This window comes from Pinus tabuliformis, chromosome 2_2 (genome assembly GCF_031772625.1).
Source record: "Pinus tabuliformis cultivar Carrire ecotype Pingquan chromosome 2_2, CPIR1, whole genome shotgun sequence".
NCBI lineage: Eukaryota > Viridiplantae > Streptophyta > Pinopsida > Pinales > Pinaceae > Pinus > Pinus tabuliformis.
In genome coordinates this window covers 6281639-6302842 of record NC_142300.1, presented here as the reverse complement: position 1 = coordinate 6302842, position 21204 = coordinate 6281639, and positions in this window count along the sequence as shown.

The window sequence follows — 21204 nt, the reverse complement described above, 5'->3', positions numbered from 1 at the left end:
TTCATCTGATTTCCAAAGCCTGTTCTCTTCAAGAGAATCTGTATAAAAAATGTTTCTATCTCTTCTCAGAGAGAGAAATAAACATCAAAATTGGTGACATAATTGTCTAAAACAGTAGTTCAAGTGCTATAAAAATAAAATAGCATAATATATACAAGTGTTTATGCAAAAAATATGGGCCTATAGCCCATGAACCTGGAGATCGATGAAAGGTCTATGATAATGCTAATAGTATGTCCCATCGATGTCTTCCTTAATTAATCGGTCATCAATCTGTCTAAGCACTGCCTCTTTGGAAAGGAAGTCTACCCTCAAATTGTGCTTCCTATAAATGTGTCAAATGTAGAAATCAATCTGTGGGCCTCATCCAATATATGCCTCAATGAAAATGCATTGCAATGTGATGCTTTATTTAACCAATTGCAAACAATTTTGGAATCCCCAAAAAGCTGTAGATGTCTACAATGCTTTTCTAATGCAAAGTGTATGAGTTTTTTTGCAATGCATAATTCAACATAATTATTAGTTCCCCTCCCTAGTCTCATTTGTATTTTGAAGCAATGTGATTCATTCAGGTATAGTATGGCTCCGCCACCACATCCCTCCTCCTGTGCGGATCCATCAAAGTATGCCCACGGGATGGTCTTGTCAATGACTTCAGGGTTAATGATTCTGGGAGGGGGATGGGGGTCTTCCTCGGGCAGGAGGTCAAAGTCCGCAGTGACTCTGATCATAATGGCAGGCCAGTGCGTGTTCTTCAAATTAAATATAGAATGGTTTCTATCAATCCAAAATGACCAGCACATAAGTAAAGGCATGTTCCTGGCTTTGCCATTGTGGTTTTCACACCATAGATTCCAGGCATCCATGATGTTCCTGCCTTGCCAATTTTTTAAAGAAGGATAGAGAGCAGTAATGATATTCCATTGATCCTTGATGATGGGGCAATTAAGGAAAAGGTGTTCTATACTCTCCTCATCTCTTCGACAGAGATGACACCAAAACAGACCATGAAAAGTTCTCTTCATCAAATTGAAGCCAGTAGGTATCTTGTCAAAAAGTATATTCCACATTAGTAGATGGGCACGTGGAGCAGCTTTAAGTTTCCAGAGTGCTTTCCAAGTAGGGTTGATATGCTGAGGTTTGTAAGGCTCCATCAGCTTGATATATCCATCCTTTGGAGTGTAAGTGCCATGCTTAGCAAATTCCTAGACAATTTCATCCGAACCTTCTGTAATTCGAATATGTGCCTGAGTAAGGGCCTTTGTATATTCATACCAATCCTGCTGCCATCGATCAGGTAGCTCCAAATCTTGGGCTGATTTCCATGCCTGTTGTAAAATAGATGAGTTGTCGATGTCTGCAATATGTCTGATGTGAGTGATATCCCTGTTGTGAAGGTGCTGTATCAACGCCGCAGACAGTCTATGCGCATTGCCACAGCCAATCCATGGATCTGTACCTATGCGGACTGCATTACCCTCCTTGATTCTCCATGTTAAGCCTTCTCGAATGAGAGGAATAGAGTTTATTACCACCTTCCAAATATTCGAAATGCTGTTGTTGACCCTGTGTTGCTGTCTAAACCAGTCCATAATGTCCACAGGGCAGATATATTTGGCATATGCTACCTGGGTCCAGAGACTATTTGTAGAGATAAGTTGCCAGCCCAGCTTTGCAACCAATGCTTTGGAGAATAAGTCCAGTCTTTTTATTCCCCAACCACCCCATTTCTTGGGCTTGGCGATCGAATCCCATTTAACCCATGCAAATAATCTGCCAAGTTGGTTACCCTTCCAAAGAAACCTACAGCATATGTTTTGTAGTCTATTCAAGATACCTCTTGGGATCCAAGCAAGTGTCATCCTATACATAGGAGTTGCTTCCAACATAGCCTTAATAAGAACTAGTCTTCCAACGTCAGAGAGATATCTATGGTACTAGACATTTAGGCATTTCTCTACCTTAGCTATAAGGCAAGTCCAGTCTGTGATCTTATATCCATGAGCCTTGAGCCTGTATCCAAGATATTTTGATCCATTCTCTATCTTCTAAATGGTGAAGGGGAAACACTATGTTGCAAACACGATCTCATGCTAGGAGAAGCCAAAGGCCGATAATGTTGACTTGCTAACATTAATAATTTTCCCGGTTGCCTGCTGAAAGAGATTAAAAACATTCTGTAGGGCCGTAGTATCTCCAATACTACGATTTAAAAAAATGAGAATGTCATCAACAAATAAAAGATGTGTAAGAATGCAATTCTCTGTGATCTTGTACCAGCAATGTGACCCCTGCTCCATGCCACATTAATAGATCTGCTTAAACCCTCCATGATGAGCAGGAAAAGAAGTGGGGAGAGTGGGCATCCCTGCCAGAGTCCTCTCTCTGATATGAAAAACGGGGTAGCAGCCCCATTTAAAAGGACACTGTAAGTAACATCTGTTATGCAGCACATTATCCATTTAATAAATGAATAAGGAAAACCAAGATGAGTCAGGAGCAATCTGATGTAAAGCCAATTTGTTCTGTCAAAAGCCTTGGATAAGTCCACTTTCAATATCATGCCTTTCAATTTCCTTGTCTGAACCGAGTGGAGAAGTTCTTGGGCCATGGCAATGGCCTCATGTATCTGTCGATGCTGTAGAAAAGAAAATTGTTCTGAGGAAATATGGTTAGATAGAATAGGTTTTAGGTGATTTGCAATGATCTTGGTAGTGATCTTGTAAAGACAGTTACAAAGGGATATGGGCCTAAAGTCATTGAAAGAGGCCTAAAGTCATTGAAAGAGGATGGATGGTTAGATTTTGGGATGAGGGTTATGAAGGTTGATTTAATGGCCGAAGATAATCTACCTCTCCTTCTATAGTCCTCCACAACTTTAAGCAAATCATCCCCTAGGATTTCGAAGAAGGCAACATAGAAATCAATAGACCATCCATCCGGTCCTAGGCTCTTGTCTTTCTTGAACCATTTGATCATGGCCTCTAGTTCTTCCTTCGTCACTTCATGAGGTCCTCAACATCCTCTTGATCCACGAATCTAGGAAAGTGTTCAGCTGTTCGCATGACTTCCATTATATTTGTTGCCCTTGGAGCCTTGTATATATTTTTAAAGTGGGAGGTTGCAAGATAAGCCAGACCCCTGTAAGATGTGATAGTTTGGCCCTGTTCATTTTGAAGCTCCCATATGGTGTTGATTTCTCTCCTGCCATTGGAAAATTTGTGGTAGAATTTTGTGTTAACATCTCCTTCTATGAGCTAGATTGCCCTACTTCTTAGCCTCCAACTCTCTTCTCTATCCTTTAATATTTGAGTCCACTTCTTGATAAGGGAAGAGTAGTGTTCTTTTTGTTCTTGTGTCGTGAATGTGCCATCCGAGGAGTCTTCATGTGTGGCAATAGCCTGCTCCGCTTCATGCAGTGTGTTGTCATCGATCTTCCTTTTCTGATGTGCCCATGTTCTTGAGATCCCTTTCAGTGCCTTCAGTTTATGAACAAAACCATCAGTGTAGTCCTCGTCTTCCCTGATAGGATGAGACTGCCAAAATTCAGTTACCAGCTGAATATACGATGGGTCCTAGAGCCAAGAAGAATTGAATTTAATTGGGGCTTTTTATCCCTTGATTGCTGTCATCCAGCTCCATATAAATAGGGCGGTGGTTAGATAAGCCCTCTGTTCCTACCCATTTCCTGATGCGAGGATGGGTGTTTAACAAAGCTTCCTTAATGAGAAAATGATTCAGTCTTCTTGCCCAACTTTGTTCTCCATTTTGATTATTTGTCCATGTATGCTGAATCTTGGTAGAAGGAATGTCTACCCAGTGGTGATCCTCCATTATATTGGTGATCGTATCGGGTAATCCATCAACTTGAGCGAGGTGTCCCCAGGATTCTCTAAATCCTAAGGAGAAATTTAAGTCGCCACCGAGGATGATGTTATTAGCCTGAAGATTATATGAGCGTAAAAAACTTCTCCAGAAATTGGCCCTATCCATACAAGGGCCATACACATTCATAATTCTGAGATCAGTCTCCAATGAGAAGGAATATATATCCGCACCGATATATCCCCTACCTCCCCATATATTTATGAGATCAATAGTCTTATTACTGAAACCAATAGCAATGCCCCTAGATCTCCCAGTTTCATCCGGAGCATGAAAAATCCAATTTGGCATCCAAGAATTCAGGAGGGTAATAAGGACCTCAGTCGAACATAGGGTTTCTTGTAGAAAAATGATATCAACCAGTACCGATGATAGAAGTCTCTTGAGAGCTAGTTTTTTATGAGGGCTAGCTATCCCTCGATAATTAAATGAAATAATCTTCAAGGAGGGGGTGGGAGAGGGCCATTCCTTGCTCTAAGGACCTGATCAATAGTTTGCTATTGTCCCAAGGCAACCTCTTCTCTTGCTATATGCCTGGCTCTAGAGAGGTGAGTTGGGTGTCCCCTGGTAGGCTTATGTGAGGCAGGGGTAGCATCCAACTATAGTCCAATCGCATCTGTTATGCTCTTAACCTGCAAAATGATACCCAAATACAGAATATGCGAAGAGAAGATACCCAGAACACAGAACAACAATGATTTTATTATTCAGAGAGTAATGTTCGCTTGCCTCTTCGAGGGGGCAACCTCCGATAGAGCAGAGCTCGATTAAAAATAAGACACGATGCTCTTCGCAGAGAGTAATGTTCACTTGCCTCTTCGAGGGGGCAACTTACTAGCTAGGGCGATGGTAGCTTATCTCTGAGAAGAGATGTGATGGCTACATGCCTCTGAACTGTGTTACAATGAGGCTCGAAGGCCTATTTATTGTTGAGAAACAATGGAAAACCCTTAACATCCCGAAACCTAACCCTAGAAGATGAAACGCCAAATTGTGGGCCCCATTTGGGTAAATTGGTACATCAATTTCTCGGGGTCGTAACTTTGGCATACGATCTCCGTTTGACGCGTACGATAGCTCGTTAGAAAGATCTATCCGAGTACTACCACTTTGGGAGGCAACATCGGTCCATGGACCCATGTTGCCCCAGAATCCCAAAAAAACGTCGTTTAGGGCCTCAAAACGGCTCCGGAAGTTCGGGACCCGAAAAACTGCTAAAAATAGTAAGTTGTGCTACAATTAAGGCAACTGAAAATGCTGAGAAAGACAATGGTGGGGGTCCAGGTGGACTTGGCAGGTGGCCACCAATATCCACCTGGATCATTCCTCCCCCCTTAGGAAGCAATGGTCCCCATTGCGTTGAGCTCCTCCATGAGATGAGGAAACTTCTGCTGAACTTGTTCCCTGGTGAGCCACTTGCCCTGCTGAAGGAGTTGGCCTGCTTTGACAACTCGATACAGTTGGATATTCTGTTGGCGAGTGTGCTTGATCTGTGTGTCCATGATCCGATCAGTTGCAGCTTGTTCCATGCAATCTGGATTCAATTCTGTGGGTTTGAGCTGTTCTGCAATGTCGGATGTGTCTAGCAATGGTGGAAAGTATGGCCGAAGGCGGTCCACATTGAACACTGGGTGCAGGCCAAGGAATGGGGGAATGCTGAGCTCAAAAGCATTGTCTCCCATAGCCTTAGTAATGGTGTAAGGACCATATCGGAGTGGTCTCAATTTCCGATAGGCTCCAGTAAGGCGTTCCTTTTGCAAATGCAACCAGACTTTGTCGCCCACCTGAAACTTGTGTGGCACCCGGTGTTGATCATGTCGCTGCTTGTACTTGGCATTTGATTTCTCAAGAATGTCATGGACCTGCTGGCGAATATGTTGGATGCGCTCAATGAAGCTGGTGGCCTTATCTGTTTCGGACTGGACATGAGCTGAATTCATGTGAGTAGCTGCAAGGGGCATGGCCACATCAATGGGGCATAGTGGCTGGAATCCCAAACCCACCTGAAAAGGGCTATGGCCAGTGGAGCTGTGAAGAGCTCGGTTGTAGCTGTGCTGAACATAGGGGAGGCTCTCGTCCCATGTGCGTGGATGCTTTGAGTTATACATGCGCAGAATGTGCACAATCATCCTGTTGACAACCTCTGTCTGGCCATCAGTTTGAGGATGGAAGGCTGTGGACTTTGTGAGTTTGGTGTCCAGCATTGACCAGAGACTAGACCAAAATGTGCTGAGAAACCGACTGTCCCGATCTGAGATGATAGACTGTGGGATCCCAAAGTGCACCCACACTCGTTCGAAGAAGAGTTTAGCAGTGGCTTCTGCTGTGATATTCTTCTTGCAGGCCATCATAATGGCCATCTTGGAGAACCTGTCGACGACCACAAAAACACAGTCATTTCCATGCTTAGTGGAAGGAAGGCCTGACATGTAATCCATGGAGATGGATTCCCAAGGTCGACTAGGGGTAGGCAACGGGGTATAGAGGCCTTGCTTCTTAATGGTCGGTTTGGCAATGGCACAGGCAGTACATGATCGGATGTACTTCCCAACATCCTGTCGAAGATTCGGCCAATAGAAATAATTTTGCAGTACTGCCACTGTTTTCTCAACCCCGAAATGCCCAGCAACCCGACTGTAGTGTGCTTCCCAAATCATCTTGGCACGCTCGCTTGAAGGAACACAAAGGTGACCGAGGTGGCATAATAGGGCATCCTGGAGGTGAAAATCTGCAACCTGTCGACCCTCCAAGAGTGTCTGGTATGTGTGGCCGAATTCTGGGTCGCTTTTGTAGAGAAGTGGCCAATCAGAAGTCTCGTGCCCGCAAGAGTTGAGCACGGTGGTTAGCGCCATGATCGGTGGTCGACTGAGGCAATCTGCAACATTATTGGTGCTGCCCTTTTTATACTTGATATTCAAGTGAAACTGTTGCAGGTATGTAGACCACTTCTGATGGCGATCATTCTGCAATTTCCCTTGGGTCTGTATGAACTGCAGAGGTCGGTGGTCTGTGTGGATGACCGTTTCCTTCCCCAAAATGTAATGCTTCCATTGTCGGCAGGCCTGTACAATGGAATACATCTCTTTATCATAAGTGGGGTACTTCCGGACTGTGTCTGAAAGTGTTTCACTGTGATATGCCACTGGATGTCCATGTTGAGTAAGGACTGCCCCAATAGCATAGTCAGAGGCATCTGTCTCGACCTCAAATGGTTGTTGTAAATCTGGTAACGCGAGCACTGGTGCCGTGCAGAGGCGATCCTTCAGCTCCCTGAATGCCTTCTGTTGAGATTCAGACCAAAAGAATTTTGCTTTCGCCCCGCCCTTGGTGACTTGACTCAAGGGCCAAGAAATATGAGAAAACCCCAACACGAACCTGCGGTAGAAGTTGGCAAGACCTAGAAAGCTGCGGAGCTCTGTTAGAGTGGTTGGAGAGGGCCAATCCCGAATGACTTGGACCTTGGCTGGATCGACATGCACCCCCTGTTCATCAATGATGTATCCCAGATACTGAACCTCGGTCATGCCAAAAGTGCATTTCTCCAAATTGGCACATAGCTTGTGTTGCCGCAGTGTTTGGAGAACCTGTCGGATGTGGTGGAGGTGCTCTTCCCAACTCTGGCTGAAGATCAGAATGTCATCCAAGTATACTACTACAAAGGAGTTGGTGAATGGCCGCAAGATGTCATCCATTAGCCTCATAAAGGTTGTAGGAGCATTCGTCAATCCGAAAGGCATGACCAACCATTCGAAGAGGCCCTCCTTGGATTTGAAGGCAGTCTTCCACACATCTGAGGGTTCGATTGGTACCTGGTGATATCCTGACTTCAGATCGATCTTGCTGAAATATTTCGCCCCCTTTAGTTGGTCTAGGAGGTCATCAATCCGCGGGATCGGGTACCTATTACGGACAGTGATCTTGTTCAGCGCCCGATAGTCAATACAGAGTCTCCACGTCCCATCCTTCTTCTGTACCAACACTATCGGGCTCCCACAGGGCGAAGAACTCGGACGGATGTGACCTTTCTGCAGGAGCTCCTGAATCTGCCTCTTGATTTCATTGTTCTCCAGAACGGAGCGCCGATAAATTGGTCCATTGGGTAGCGGCGCACCTGGGGTCAGATCGATGGAGTGCTTGACCTGACAGTGCAGAGGAACCCCTGCCGGGGAGGTGAAGATGTCTTCGTACTCCTCCACAATCTTGTCCATCTGCAGCTGCCGTGCAGAGGGACCCCGTTTGGAGGCCGCGGCCACTGTCTTCTTCTTCCCTTGAGGGCGTATCATCAGGAAAACAAATTTCCTGGTTTTGGAAATGATCTTACTGCATTGTTTTGCAGTAATCAAAGAGATGGCGGCAGGTGGTGCTACCTCTGGTATCCTGAACAACTTATTTCCCAATGTGATAATAACAGCACGGGGCCTTGATTCATACACAGCATGTCGCTTCCACAAGTATGGTTGTCCTAGTAATACATCACAAACTTCAAGGGGAGCAATGTCACACAATACCTCATCCGTGAAGGGCTTGATGTTGTACGGAAGGCGACACTGCTGGCTCACGCGAAGATCTCGTCCTTGGTGAAGCCACCCAATGGTGTATGGCTGTGGATGCGCTGTGGTCGGTAAGCCCAACCGCTTCACGACCTCTGCCGAAATGAGGTTCTTTTGACTCCCGCTATCAACAATGAACTGTATCGGGGAGCCCTTTACCCACATCTGGGAGTGAAAGAGACGCTCCTCCTCCTCTGGATCTTCGGGTTCATTTTTCTGGATCTTTGCGGTAGCAACAGTGGCGCTGGGGTCCGCATCAATGATCTGCTTCCCTTTTTCATATCCCTTATCGGGTTCTGACTCAGAGTCGGAACATGCATATGATTCTGAAACCTTTAGCTCAGCCACCAGTGACTGCTTGGCCCGACACTCACTTGTGTTGTGAGTGGAGCTCTTATGGAACTCGCACCATTTTCCAGTGTCCTTTCTCGGCTTCGCGGCGCTGTTCTTTGCTTGCAGCTTCGGCTGGTTGTCTTGGGCTGTCCCGCCTTGGCTTTGTCCTTTGTTCTGTGGTTTAGGGGCACCTTTCCCCTGCTTTGGATTCACAGATCCAAAGTCTCGCTTCTTTTGTTTAAACTTCTGCTCGAACTTGACGGCATACCGGTATGCTGCGCCGAGCGAGGGGATGTTTAGGAACTGTATTTCTTCCTGAATGTACTTGTGCAGGCAGCCACGGTATTTGAGTATCAAATGTTGCTCCGAATCCTTGATACCCAACTTTGTGCGAAGGGTATGGAAAAGATTGGTGAACTCCGGCACGTCTTGGTCCCTTCCCTGCCGCAGCGTGGTCCACTTTATGTATTCATCCTCATAGCTCCCGACAGGGTAGTACTGCTCCTTGATGGCATCCCGGAATGAATCCCAGGTGGGTGCGGCTGAAAATAGTGAGCCAGTACTTTCATCCTTCTGCTCGCAATAGGTTTCCCACCAGTCCTTGACGTGGGGGGCTGCTTTGAGAAGGGCAAAAACAATCTTTTCCCGACTCGAAAATTCATGAACAGAAAAATAACCCTCTAGCAGATTTAACCATTTATCTACGGCATCGGCGTCTATCTGACCCTCGAATATGGGGATTTCAAAATTAACTTGTACCTTAAAGGGTGTGGCGTTTCCAGAGGAGCTGCTGGAAGCCGATGCGCCGCTTCTGGGTAGCCGCTGAAGGATCTGCACAAAGCTGTCCATCATCGCGTTCCGTTGTCGCTCGAGCGCTTCTTCGAGCAAGATTTTGATGGGATCTCCTGCCCCCTCGTCTTTCTTCTCATCCGCCATGGGAGGCCGTCGGGATTTGCGAGGCTGGTCTTGCAAAGGTTCAACCAGTTCGAGCCCTAACTCCTTATATCCCGACCTTGTTGGGGACATGCAAAGAAAAACAGAGAAAAAGCAGACCGCTCTGATACCACTGATCCGGATTTAAACAGGAACGCAACAAATTACAGAGATAACCATATACACAAAGATGCAGCGGAAATAATACTTCATTTCATTAATAGGAAATACTGAAATATGCTTACAATCAGAAATGGAAATAAACTAGCTAGGGCGATGGTAGCTTATCTCTGAGAAGAGATGTGATGGCTACATGCCTTTGAACTGTGTTACAATGAGGCTCGAAGGCCTATTTATTGTTGAGAAACAATGGAAAACCCTTAACATCCCGAAACCTAACCCTAGAAGATGAAACGCCAAATTGTGGGCCCCGTTTGGGTAAATTGGTACATCAATTTCTCGGGGTCGTAACTTTGGCATACGATCTCCGTTTGACGCGTACGATAGCTCGTTAGAAAGATCTATCCGAGTACTACCACTTTGGGAGGCAACATGGGTCCATGGACCCATGTTGCCCCAGAATCCCAAAAAAAACGTCGTTTAGGGCCTCAAAACGGCTCCGGAAGTTCGGGACCCGAAAAACTGCTAAAAATAGTAAGTTGTGCTACAATTAAGGCAACTGAAAATGCTGAGAAAGACAATGGTGGGGGTCCAGGTGGACTTGGCAGGTGGCCCCCAATATCCACCTGGATCACTATCCTTTATATATGACTCATACATGCAATACCACGGATCAATACCGTGGGTTTTATTAATACCATCTATCTAATACTACGGCCCATTTGCAACTAACTATGGTCCCGTCATTAATTGCAGGTTAACCACTTACAATTATTAATATGGGCTTTATTGACTCTTGACTATGACGTGATCCCATTACATAAATAAGGGGGTTAGGGTGGGACCCTAACATGCCCTCCCCCTTAAGACTAGCCTTGTCCTCAAGGCTGAAGCTGCGGAAAGTGCTGAAGAATAGTGGCTGGTTCCCAAGTTGCATCTTCTGGAGAGGAGTCTTTCCATTTGACGAGGACTTCCTTAATCATGCGGCCGTGCAGTTGCTTGTCTCGTGTGTCTAGGACCTATTCGGGTTGAAGCCAGATGGACCCTTCTTCATCCAATTCAGGTAGACTGGTTTGAATTCTGCAATTGTTCCCAATCACTTTCTTGAGGCATGAGACATGGAAAACTGGATGGATTTTTGCAGTAGGTGGCAAGGCCAACTTGTAAGCCACTTCTCCAATGCACTGAAGTACTTGATATGGTCCGTAGAATTTGGGAGATAGTTTCTGACACCCCTTGTCTTTGAGTGATGTTTGCTTATATGGTTGTAGCTGTAAAAAGACCTGATCCCCTTCTTGAAATTGGCGCTCTGAGCGATGTTGGTCTACCTGTTGCTTCATGTGGTTCTGAGCTTGATGAAGATTCTCTCTAAGATGGGCGAGCATGGTTGCGCGGTGTTGTAGGAGTTGATCCACTGCTTGTACTTTTGAGCACCCCTTGAGATACGAAGTAGGTGAAGGCGGGAGTTGACCATATACTGCTTCATAGGGAGTCATTTTGGTGGTGGCATGATAGTTGGTGTTATACCACCATTCAGCTAGAGGTAACCACTGTACCCAAAGGTGTTGCTTTTCTGAAGTGAAACACCTAAGGTAGGTTTCTAGACATTTGTTGACGACTTTGGTTTGACCATCCGTTTGCGGATGATAGGAAGTACTAAGTTTTAGTTGAGTGCCTTGTATCCTGAAGAGTTCTTGCCAAAAATTACTGGTGAAGATCGGGTCGCGATTGGACACAATAGAAGTGGGCATGCCATGCAATTTGAAGATCTGATCCATGAAAGATTGAGTGACCAAAGTTGGTGTAAACGGGTGGGGTAGGGCACAAAAATGAGCATACTTCGACAGTAGGTCCACAACCACCATGATGACTGACTTGTTCCCTGACTTTGGAAGACCTGTAATGAAATCCATAAAAACCTCCGTCCAAATTGATGCTGGAACGGGCAATGGTTGTAATGTGCCTGGTGTGTTGACGGTTTCCCCTTTGTGGCGTTGACAGACATCGCATTCTGCTACAAAAGTAAGGATGTCCTTTTTCATGCCTGTCCAAAAAAATGATCTTCTGGTGCAAGCATATGTCTTTTGAAAGCCTGAATGTCCTGCAATGGGAGATGAGTGCAATTCTGCCAAAAGGCGACTTTTGAGGGTGGATGTTGGTGATATTACGACTCTGTCCCTGTAGCGAAGAATATCATCCTGCCACGAGTAGCCCTTGGTGGAATTTGGATCTACCTGCAATTGAGAAATGAGTTGGGAGAGACCGGGGTGTGAAAACCATTCCCTGCGAGCTTCTTCAATCCATTCTGGAATGGGGAGGGAAATTGCTAGCAGAGTACTTTCCTCCTCAAATTGGCGAGATAATGCATCTGCTACACTATTGTCTTTCCCTTTCTTGTAAATGATCTCATAATCATATCCCAGCATTTTGGCGAGCCATTTATTTTGTTGTGGGGAGGATAAGCGTTGCTCCAAAAAATATTTAAGACTGTGATGATCTGTGCGGATTTGGAAACGTCGCCCCAGTAAGTAAGGTCACCAGGTCTCGACTGCATGTAAGATGGCCATCATTTCCTTCTCGTAGGTAGATTGGCCCAGATTCCTCCCACTTAGTTTTTGGCTTGTGAAGGCCAAAGGTCGCCCTTCCTGCATTAAGACCGCCCCAATACCTGTACCTGAAGCATCATATTCAATGACAAAAGATTTGGTGAAGTCAGGTAGTGCTAAGACTGGAGTGGAACACATGGCATTTTTTAGAGCTGTAAAGGCCTGTTGTGCTTCCTCATTCCAGAAGAATGAATTTTTCTTTAGGAGTTGGGTGAGGGGCTTCGCTATGCGACCATAGTTGTGGACAAATTTACGATAATAGCATGTGAGACCCAAAAATCCTCTCAAGCTCTTCAAGGTCTTAGGTTGAGGCCATTCCTGCATTGCCTAGATCTTTTTGGGGTCCACCTTGACACCTTCACGGCCCACAATGTGGCCCAAATACTCAACTTCTGCCATGCCAAACGAACACTTGGACATCTTGACAAATAATTTATGCTTGCAGAGCAGTTGCAAGAGTAGATCTACATGCTGAAGATGTGCGGCCCAAGTGCAACTATAGATGAGGATGTCATCGAAGAAGACAAGGACAAATTTCCTGAGATATGATTTGAGAATGTGGTTCATAAGGCTCTGAAAAGTAGAGGGGGCATTACAAAGACCAAATGGCATGACTAGGAACTCATAATGGCCTTCATGAGTTCTAAAAGTAGTCTTGGGAATGTTGACTTCCTTCATGCGAATTTGGTGGTAGCCTAAGCGAAGATCCAACTTAGTGAAGAATTGAGCCCCATTGAGTTCATCCAGCAAATCGTCAACCACCGGGATGGGAAATTTATCTTTGACTGTCAACTTATTGAGGGCCCTGAAGTCGGGACACATCTGCCACTCCCCATCTTTCTTGAGCACCATGACCACTGGGGATGAATAAGGACTAATGCTGGGACGAATGACACCTGCTTCCAAAAGTTCCTTGATTATTTTTTCTATTTCATTCTTTTGGGTGAACGGATATCTGTATGGGCATACATTTGGGGGTTGGGCCCCTGGAACCAAGGTGATGCTATGATCATGTTCCCCTCGCGAGGGTGGGAGCTCATGAGGCTTGTCAAAGACCGGTAGATGGTTATTTAAAATCTGTTGCATCTCAGGATGAATTGGCAGAGGCTTGGTTTCGATTGCCTGGATGGCATTAAATTGAGCTACAACTCCATGATTGCCCTTTTTAAACAATTTTTCCATCCTATGCGAGCTGATGATAGAGGGGGCTCCCGCCTGGAGTCCACGGAGGGTATGTGTGTAGCTGTTCTTCTTAAAACTCATATATAACTCCTGGAAATCCATTGTGATTGGCCCAAGAGTGTGGAGCCATTCAGAGCCGAGGACAATGTCGCAACCCCCTATGTGTATGGAAAACATGTGGGTTTTCAACTGATAATCCCCCATTTGAAGTTTGACATTTTCACAGCGGCCTTCACATTTCATTGTGCCTCCATCCGCAATTTGGACTTGGAAGTTAGAAACTGCTTGTACAAAATAATGCACTGCTTCTGCGACTTTTTGATGGATGAAATTATGTGTACTTCCACTATCAATCAAGACTACTACTGGGCGATGTTTAATAAAACCTTTGATTTTGAGAGTTTGAGGGGAAGAAATCCCTACCAAAGCATGCAATGAAATAACTGGTTCGTCAGAGACATTGTCCTTTTGGTTGTCTTCTTCTAGCAGCTCATGTTCCTCAAGTGGTGGATCTTCCTCTGTTGAGCTGTAGTCAGTGGCATCAATTTGAAAAAATTTGGTCTCCTTGCATTTATGACCTGGGGAGTATTTTTCATCACAGTAGTAACATAGGCCTTGCTTTATTCTTTTGGCCATTTCCGCAGGTGACACCTTTTGGACCTTACGTGTTTGAGTCGTGTTGTGAGCTTGTGGGGGGCGACCTTTAGCGGAGAAATTTGGGCGACTGTATTGGGCTGATAATTCACGTTCCATGTTACGAGCTACCTTGCAAGCCTCCGTCCATGTGGGAGGGTGGTGCAGTAGGACTTGGACTTTGATAGCTTCTTTAAGACCGCTGATAAAACATTCCGTGTAGAACACATCTAAGAGACACCAAGTGCGGAAGGCTAAGGCTTCAAAAGCTATAATATATTCATCCACTGTACCAGTTTGTCGGAGCTTAGTAAGATGACCCAAAAAAGAAGATTCCTAGTCAAAGCAGTCTTGAAGAGCTTTTGTGAATTTGGTCCAAGTCCTAAAAGGTCCATTGCAACATTGATGCCATTCCCACCATTGCCACCTTTCATTGTCCAAGTACATGCTCCCCACCATAAGCTGAGTCTCATCATCTAAGATGTGATTCAGATTGAAATACTGCTCCATTTTGGCTATCCATGCCGACGGGTGAGAACCGTCAAATTTATGCATATCCAACTTGGGAGGTTGTTGACGGGGTTGTTGGTGGGTGTGCCAGACGTGAGGAGAGTGGCTAGACTCACCCTCATTGTGTCCATTGCCATTATACACCTCCTCGTGGGCTTGCTCCTTGCCCTTCTGGATCATGCCCTCGACCAGGCTACTTAGTCGGTTAAGCTGAACGTGGACGGTTTGCATGGATTCTTCAAGTTTGTCCATCCTTTCATTGGCCATCGCTTGAGCTCTAGTTTCTACCATACACCAACCTAATTTTTTTGAAAGTTGGGACCGCCTAAAATTTTTTTCACTAAGAATTGAATGGTACCACTGTGCTCAGCTCGTCGTCCTGATTCTGATGGGCTAGATCACCAATAAGCGCCCCAGAAGATCTTAGACTTTTTTTTGAAAACTCCTAACGGAGTTTTATTCCTTCCTTATCAATACTGCAGTTGCCAATTCCTCAAAATGTCAATGTGGCCAAAAGTCCTTCAAAAATTATACCCCGGTATAGGAACCCTTCACAACGATTCCGATCTGGTGGATCTGAGATATCTGAATGGCGGATCGGATAGCTCTGGGCAGCGGAACAGACTGCTGCTGCTGATCTGATGGATCTAATAGGTTGATCTGCGAACTCGAGACTGCGGGACTGATGTCTGCTGCTGCTACACCCCTTTGCACAAGCGGATCTGGAAGAGATGATGTGTGATCCCCTGATAGAAAAGGGAACTATGGTCTTGAGGAGTGTCAGGTGCTACAGATCGCAATATACATAAGGGTCTGGCAGTAGTACTCGGCCCAATTTTTCAAGGCTCTAACTAAGGAGGATCGACCGTACCCTTAGCCGTATAACCCGACTACCCTATCGTACGAGCGAGTAATCTCTCCGAGTGCTGTTCTCGGTGTACTGTAGCCGCAAGACGGCCGACTGTTTATCTATGGCGAGGTTTCAAGGGAGCCTAGGGGGCTTCCGATATACCCAGAGGGTACGTGGAAGATAGTCCGTGCGCGGCTCTGTCTAATGCGCTACTACTCGAAGGGGTACCCACAGGGGTTACAAGGGAGTCCAACAGACGTGACCACCTCTTGTATTTCCTGCGTGCATGCCTCCCCAAATCCGCAGGTTTATGCGCTCAACGACAGATTCCGTGGTTTAAAGATGTCAGAACACGTCTCTAGCCAAAAATTTTTTTGCTAAGAAATGGAGATCCCACCGGCCCTGGAAAGTGCTTTGATACCACTTGTTATGCTCTTAACCTGCAAAACGATACCCAAATACAGAATATGCGAAGAGAAGATACCTAGAACACAGAACAACAATGATTTTATTATTCAGAGAGTAATGTTCACTTGCCTCTTCGAGGGGGCAACCTCCGATAGAGCAGAGCTTGATTACAAAATAAGACACGATGCTCCTCGCAGGGAGTCTCTATCCTTTATATATGACTCATACATGTAATACCACGGATCAATACCGTGGGTTTTATTAATACCATCTATCTAATACTACGTCCCATTTGCAACTAACTGTGGTCCCGTCATTAATTGCGGGTTAACCACTTACAATTATTAATATGGGCTTTATTGACTCTTGACTATGACGTGATCCCATTACATAAATAAAGGGGTTAGGGTGGGACCCTAACAGCATCACAGCCTCTGTCCTTGGATCTGGACCACAGTGAGTATCTAGGAGATACAGAAGTAGAAGAGAGAGGCAGAGGGGGGAGGGAGGATGGTGAAATAGTTGGATGACAGGGAGTGATAATAGGTGGCGGCAGGGGGAGGGAGCAATGAAGGGAGGAGGAAAGAGCCCGTCTAAGAGGACCTAGAGACAGGTGCTCCAAGGGGGAAGTGCTAGAGGAGTATGTTGGAAGTACGATGGGAATGGATGCATTATATCTAATATGGGATGCATATGAAACTGAAATACCAGATGAAGGAGTAAAGAGTGAGCAAGATGATGATGACATACCTGGTGGAGTGATGTCCCCCATCGCCGGACTGGATCTCGTCGGTGGAGGAGGGGATGGAGGATTAGTAGCTCCGGCCCTCTTGTCGATGCCCGAATCAGTAGTAGCCCCTTGAGTGTCTTCGGTAGACTTGTTGATCTTCTCAGATGCGCCTTCCATATCAGGCTGTCTTGGAATGTCCTTGGGCGGTTCCGGATCCATATCTTGTGCTAATATCTTGTTCTTGCGATTGAGAGGGAAATCTTTAAATAAATGGCCAACCTTGTGGCATCTCCTGCAGTGATATGGTATGCCCTCGTAGTCAATCAGTTGTTTACGGGATGTATCCCTCCACTGAATAGTGATGTGCTCCTGCAATCCTCCCCTAGTGTCTAGATTGATCAGAATTCTAGCATATGCCATCATACCAGTGGTCTGGTAAGATTTGTCAAACTCCATATAAGTGCCAATAGAGTTACCAATCCACCTGAAAATATCCTCAGACCAATATTGCAGAGGTAGCCCGGGAGCCGTATCCATACCGATCCAACTCCTATTTGCTCAGTCTCCGGGTCGAAGAGAGGCATCCAGCGTTTCAATAGAACAGGGGCATGTTCAAAATGTCAATAGGATGTGAAAACCCAGTTGGTATGGTTCACTCGAGAAAATATTAGGGCAAACCATTCCCTCAAAAAGGTATGAACAAAGGGGATATCCACCAGATGGTGTCCCCAAACCTCAGATGCCCATGTCTTCAATCGAGCAGCCGTGTAATTTCTCCCTCTGATGCGTCCAACCAAAATCCTGTCTGCAAAATCCATAGTATCCCCCCACTGAATGTCTTCTTCTAGTCTGAGTATGATATCTTCCACCTTGGACTTGTGACACTTGAATTTCTTATGGGATTTGGACACCGTATGGTAGGACTAAACTGAAACCCTTTCCAAACTAGGGCCCGAGGAGTTAGGGATAGGGTTAGTGTTAGTCGAGGTAGGGTTAGGGTTCCGAGGAGCAGGAGGGATGGAACCAGATAGCGGAGGAATGGGGGTGAAACTGCTTGAAATCGGAGCAGAGGCGATAGGGGGAATATGGTTGGTGAAAGGGGGTTCAATGCCGGAGGCAGCAGCTTGTGGGTCAGCCTGTCAGGTCGGCACACCAGATACAGGAGGCCCCAACTCGGGGTTAGGGTTGATATAGCCCAAAACGAAACCAAGGGTAGCCGGGGAAGACGGAGGCGTAGAAAGAGATGGCCAAGCAGGAGGCTCATCTGGAAGAACAACAGCATGAGATTGCGACGGTCCAGCAAAGGGAAATGTATCAAAATTGCTAGAGAAGCCTAAACTGAACATACCTACAGATGCGGAGTACTTGGCCTACCAGATGGAGTCAACCTCCAATGGTTCATCCGAGTAATCGACGGCTTTGAGGTCATCCATGTTGACAACTGCACTTAGAACGAAGGAAGCCTCAAAAATGCTGGCCAACGGAAGTCCTAAAACGGTAATGGACACCCCGTGAAAATGACGGGGAGCAATAACAGTTGCTCAAGAAATGAGCAGTAGGTTAAAACCAAACAGCATGTAATACCAAAACCCTGACAGGTTGACAGGAGAAACGGATAATGGGAACTGTAGATGGTTAGTGCGAGCAGCCAGGATAAAAATCAGGGTGAACTAAATCAGATCAATGGGTAACTGCATTGTCTGGTTGACTAATACAGTACCCTGTACCTCAAGCAAACCCTTCACAAAAAATTAACTGCAGATGCTCCATCCTCCTCAGGTACTCAATTGGTCAAAACAATATAAAGGTGAGCAGGCTTGGCCCATGAAAGTCACTCCTCGCGAATAGTCAATGCCCTCACTCAGGTTTGAGCACAAGACCTCACCATCTTTACGAGTTCGACTTTACCAACTAGCCACCTCCGCCGACCTTGGATTAAATACTTATTATTATTATGAACTATTAAACTAAGTGTCTCTTTAATGCATGTGAACAATTAGTGTTGTGTGGGAGGATGGGTGTGTAGAGTAAGTAACATAAAATTTAATTTGTAGTGTAACAAAAACTTTCATCTACAATGTAGTGCTCTTCCACATAAATTTCCCATCAGAAAATTACTTTCACACATCCGTTCTGACATCTTACATTTGTGAATTAAATAATAATTATCGAATATTCAATTAAGTGTCTTTTTAATTTGTGTGAGGAAGAGGTGTTCAATGGGAGAACGAGTGTGTGGAGTAGGGACAAGAAACATTGATACATTGTGCAACCCCCTCACTTCATCTGAACCTCGGTACTCAGTACAATGTATCAACATTGGGTGTCATTGGGTAGAGAATAACATAATATTGATACAATATGGATGATATGCAAGGAGATAACGTGCACACATGCGTAGTCTGTGAATAGAATGCTAAAAAGGTCTGATATTCACTTGCAACGATATTTTCTATTAATAAAAGGACAAGCATATTGATGATAAATAAACTATAGATGTTGACTTTATCTCTGATAGAAATATTTCGTAACATGTTTCAAACACAAATAGTAGAAAGTGGTGAATTCTATGGAAACGAGTTAGAAAGTATTTGAAATGGCTAGTGGAGTAAGGAAAGAAGCTATTTTCAATGATATAAAAACTAATTTTCCGATATTGATAGGAACTTTCATTGATCAGCTATGTATTTCGAATAATAGAGTGTGTAATATTTCTCTTTGCAAAATGCATTTAAAAGTTGGGAGTATTGTTGGAGATTTTGTTTTTTTTTTTTTTTTCCGAGGAAAAAATCAAAACTTTTTATTGAGAGATTATAAAAAGTTTTACATGCAAATTGGTCATAAGCCATACTGCTGGCTCATCTGTTTTCTGGATCTGCTCAACATCATGGAGCTGTTTCTGCTGTTTAAAGAACCTGTAACAGTCTTCCTCCCGGATGGAGGCATAGTCAAAATCATAACAAAAACAAAGAAACCTGGGGTCTCCTTCGACGAAGGAAAAACAACCCCTTACAACAAAAATTATAAGTCTATAACCATGTGGATACATATAAAAATTATATATAAAAGTCTGTTTGCTGTAGCTATGAACCAGAGAAAAAAAATTATGATGGAGACTATATAAAAATTATAAAACAGAAATATATATCCGAGAAGGGTGCTGTCAAAAAAGATGATGAAGCTGTGATCAAAAAGGCTGAGCATATGGAGGCTGATCTGATATGAAAGACTGCCCCTGTCTGATCTCTTCTACTGTCCAGCTGCCCAGATCCTGTTGTAGACCAGCCTTAGATAGCTGATCTGCTTCCTCATTCCTTTCCCTGTAGATATGGCATATCGAAAACCTGTTAAAGTATGCCTTCAAGAAAGAGATTTCTTCAACAAGAGTCTTCAAAATCTGATTTTGACAAGATGCATTTCCATTGACCCAGTTTATGACATTTAGTGAATCCCCGAAAATCTGAATTGTGTTGATATTTCTGTGATGGAGCCAGCATAAAAGGTATCGTAAGGCCGATAATTCAGCATAGTTATTTGTGCCTGTACCCAAACCAACAGAAGCTTTTAAAGAGTGATCCGGATTGATGTGTATACACATGCCTGCTCCAGCCCTATTGTTTTGGGAAGCCCCATCAAAGAACCCACAAGGAATGCCCTCCTGTATAATGATAGGTTTATGTTTTGATTTGGGATTTTTGTCATCAGGGGGAGGTATGGCAGTGTATATGGCTGTGATATTTGTGGCAATAACGGAAGTAGGTGTGTCCTTATCTTGGAACAGACTCTTGTTTCTAGCAAGCCATACCCCCCAACAGAAAATAAGGGGCAGGTTCCTCAAGTTCCCCTCCGGATAGGTTTGCCACCATTTCCTCCAAGCAGCATCCAAGGGGTCATGTCCCCACTGAGCTTTTACCTTGAGCAAATCAGTGACCTCCTCCCATATCTTTCTTGAGAAAGCACAGGTTGTGAAGAGATGACTGATGGTTTCCTCATCAGCTTTACATAAAGGGCATCGCCCTGGCCCAGCTAGAAACCTGGCTTGTAATGTTTCCCATGTTGGGACCTTCCTTTTTAAAATGCACCAGAGAAAGAGCCTAGACTTGACTGGGCATTTGAGTTTCCATATATCTTTGGCCCACCATTCCGGTACTCCCCATCCCTTCTTTCCCATTAGAAAGGAATATCCATCTTTTGGGGAATATTCCCCAGATTTGCTTTGTGCCCACATCAAGCAATCAGGTTCATCTTTTATCCTGACATTGGATCGTTGTAGTTCTTTGATGAACCCCTCCCACTCGTTCTTCCATCTAATATTTAACCCTAATTCTTCATCATCCTTCCAAGCCTGACCCCAGATAGTAGACTGTCCAGCTCTTTCCACCTGATTTAATGATGTAATACCTTTACTATCAAGGTGTCTAAGAAGCCCTGGAGATAAAGCAAAAGCTTCATTGCATCCAA